Source organism: Babylonia areolata, chromosome 5, assembly GCF_041734735.1.
Source record: "Babylonia areolata isolate BAREFJ2019XMU chromosome 5, ASM4173473v1, whole genome shotgun sequence".
In the NCBI taxonomy this organism is placed as follows: Eukaryota; Metazoa; Mollusca; class Gastropoda; order Neogastropoda; family Buccinidae; genus Babylonia; species Babylonia areolata.
The window spans coordinates 18,307,353-18,311,183 of NC_134880.1; the positions used below are offsets into that span (position 1 = coordinate 18,307,353).

Below are 3,831 nucleotides of genomic sequence, written 5' to 3' on the forward strand. Positions count from 1 at the left end.
TCTCTCTTGCTCTAACAAGGTTCAGTTTAAGGATTTCTGACATCTTTATTCATCGTCGTCTTTATTGTATGTTAAATGTCTGTCTGTGATCTTATTTTGTCTCTTAAGCAGATGAGGTGAAGAAACTAAACTTCACTTTTTTCTTTTGACGCCCACTTTGAATGACCTCAGACATAAGTTTAATAATCACATCAATATTACAATCACCCAACTTCATCTGAACTTGATTTACGTATTACCTCATCAAAGGAAACTCATATGAATGTAAAAACAGGTCACTGTTTACCTGTGTGAGCATTTAAAATGCGCGCTGTATTGTGTCTTTGGTTACTATTAGTTACACATTATTCAGTTTGTAGTTTATAACTTACTGGGCGACATTGTCATTGTGTGACTATTGAGGAAGGTGGCAGAATGGTTAAGACGTCCATCTGCCTATACACAAATTTGTTGAGGTTCTGTGTTCGAATCCCGCTCTCGTCCTTTCTCCCAAGTTTGACTTGAAAATCAAACTGAGCGTCTAGTCAATCGGATGAGACGATAAACCGAGGTCCCGTTTGCTACACTCACTTAGCGCAATGAAAAAGAACACGTGGCAACTAGAGTGTTGTCCTTTGGCAAACTTGTGTAGAAAAAAATCCACTCTGAAACATATATGCGTGTACTCAAGGCCTAACTAAGCGCGTTGGGTTATATATGCTGCTGCTGGTCAGACATCTGCCTAGCAGATGTGATACAACGTATATGGATTGGCCCGAACGCAGTGACGCCTCCTCGAGAAACTGAAACTGTGTGTTCACAGTAGTACCCTCTTCCTGAGAGGCTATGGCCTGGCGGTTTCTGAACACATACCGTAATTGATTGATTTTTTTTTTCTTTGTGCAGGCTCCACGTCCGAGGGTCAGCAGGACGGGCGGTCATCAGCAGACAGCCTCCTGCTGTCCGTGTGCAGCACGTGGTGGTCAGTCCTGCTGTGGGGGCTGCTGTCCGGCCGTCTTCTCACCTGATGACCTCCTCCTCCCTCTGACGACCCTTTCACCCCTCTTCCACCACACACACACACACACACATCTCCTTCTTCGAACCCCCCCCTGGCCCCCTCCCCCAAACCCCCCACGTCCCTAACCCCATTCTCAAACACTGTCCCCTGCGAGGACCTGTGTGGACCGGTGTGTGTGTGTCGAACAGGTGTAGTGCATACACCGTCGTCAGTACTTCTTCTCTTTTTTTTTTCTTTTTTTTTTTTAAATTTTGTTCGACTGTCGTCAATTGATATACAGTTCCCGACACAGACAGACAAGAGACAATGTGGAAGAAATAAGTATACCGCGTGTGTACATGTCTCTAAATGTATTTAATGGTCAGATTCATTGCGTTGTTATTATTATAATGATTATCAGTTCGTCGTCATCAGTGCCCTTGTGTTTCTCTCTCTCTCTCGTTCTCTCTCTCTCTCTCTCATTGTCCGTGGTTAAAACCAGAATGACCTGAACGTTCGTGGTGTCTTTTGGATCAGGGATGAGGCATGCGTTGCGGTGTTGGAGATTTGCGGAGTACAAAAAGAAAAAAAAAAGGCAACTGACAAGAGAAACCAAGTAAGGGACAGAGTTCATTTCAACGTGATGGCTCACCCCACCCCACCCACCCCAGCCCGCCTCGACTGCTTTTGGCCAGATGTTACGTGGTCACGACCGGACTCTGTCCAATTGCTTGCCCACACTGTTTGTTCTGTGCGTGTGTCACGGGCATCAATGATTCACTCACTACCTCATGGGGAGAACACTTGGTGTGTGTGTGTGTGTATGTTCGTGTTTTTGAACTTGGTGGCGGGAAAAAACTGGAAGCGGAACTTTCAACAACAACTACTATACTACGGGCCTGACTGACTTTGTAGTTCCAGTAGCTAGCTCATATGCAGTTACCAGCTTACCTTAAAGCCGGATGTTATGATAGTTGCGTAGCCAGGCAATGACTCGAGACTTCATTGGAGTAAGTTGTGGACGGGATGGGACTTCACTATATCGGTTTTTTGTTGTTGTTGTTGTTTGTTTGGTTTTCGTTTGGTTTTATTTTTATTTTTGGTTGGTTTGGGTTTTTTTGGGGTTTTTTTTGTTTTTTGTTTTTTTTCGGGGGGGGGGGTTGTTGTTGTTGTTTTGTTTTGGTTGTTTTTGTTGTTGTTGTTTTTTTGTTGTTGTTTTTTGGTTTGTTTTTTTTTGCTTTTAAAGGGGTCACTAAATTAAACCACAAGCCGATACTTACAGTTCTATTCAGTTCTATTCTGTGAGAGAGTGCCACCTCAGAATCACAATAGAGTCAACCGCTGAGCTCTTTCAGTTCGTGCCTAGCCTCGGTCAGCTTGGCGTACTACCTACCCGTTACTTCACAGTTCTCATAATTCTGTCGATAATTACAGACATAACTGGTAATCAGAATTAGGATGATCGAAGATCGCAAATTGCACAGCCGTGAAGCGTCGCCATTGAGTTTGAATGCAATGACAGAGGCGAGAGACTCCGTGCTCGACTTTTTTGGATGCCACCAATTTGCGGTTTCTTTAGGGATCAAGATAGACGGCTACGTTTTACATAATTAGCGGCGGGGAGGGGGGGGGGGGAGGGAAGGTTTAAACATTGCCTACCGAGTGCTACGGTGCGATTGACCACACCAGTGTGTGACGTCATAGTCTTCTCTCTTTGTGGTTTCCTTAGCAGGAGAAGGCAGAAAGTGTTAGTGGCAAAAGTCACACACACACACACACACACACAATCAAAACGATTGTTTTATTATTAGCAGCGGGAACGTTTCTAAGAAAAAAGTACATTATCTTGAAGTTTAACCCCCTGACTGCTGAACCATGGTGACTTGAAATCAGTGTGGCATGAGTTAAAAATAAAAAGTGCAGTCTCGACATTTTGTGTACCTGTCGATCATGTAGTTGATTTTTTTTTTCTTCTGAACAAAAAAGTAATGCACTCAAAAGTAAGACACTTCAAAAGTAATGCATTTCAACAGTAAGGCACTTCAAAAGTAAGGCACTTCCAAGAGGAGGAAGTCCAAATAAGGAGTACGTGGTGACTGACGTCATGACCTGTTAACTCTTTGTCGTATCTCGGTGAGGTGACAACCCTTCATTGACGAGTATACATACTCGTCAGCAGGAGTCAAGGGGTTAATGTATATTGCCGTTGGCTGACAAGGCTTGGATTTCATTTGGTGCCCCCTTTTAACTTGTTTTGTTTCGTTTTTGAAGTTTTCGATCACCGATGACGCATTCAATATTTCTTCCTTTTTTTTTTTTTTTTTTTTTAGAGAACCGATTATTGTTATTTCTATGATGAATGTACACATCATTATTACATCATTTGTAGGTGTTGTTATATTGAAGGCATTATTATTCTTTGTGACGATGTGACATGGTGGCTCGGTTAACTTCAACCATGGGGTCAAACGTGTGATAGTTCGCGAGGAATTCACAAGCTCTCAATGCCGCCGATATATTCCCCACATAATTATGTGCTCTATACCGATGACATATTCCTTGTGTTATAGTTGTATCGTGGAATCCACACTGTTTGTTTACCTCAAGCTTTAAAAAAAAAAAAAAACACACAACACACACACACAAACAAAAAAACAACCGTCGGTGGTGACCTTGATTCTGAAACGGGTGACGACGTGTGCACACGTGCAGCGATAATTATAATTACAAGGACTGTGACGTGTATATTATCAGAAAGTTGATCTGGCGTTGCTGAAAATGAACTGGGGTGTGTATCGGAAAGTGACGTATTTGCGTGTGTCAGTACAGTTCCTATACAAAACAATGGTGGC

The 3,831-nt window shown here is 42.9% G+C and overlaps 1 pseudogene; it reads left to right on the plus strand.

The window, feature by feature from the left end:
• Positions 1-1,165, plus strand: part of LOC143282219 (uncharacterized) — a 95,507-nt pseudogene extending 94,342 nt beyond the window's left edge.
• Positions 1,166-3,831: the final 2,666 nt, after the last annotated feature.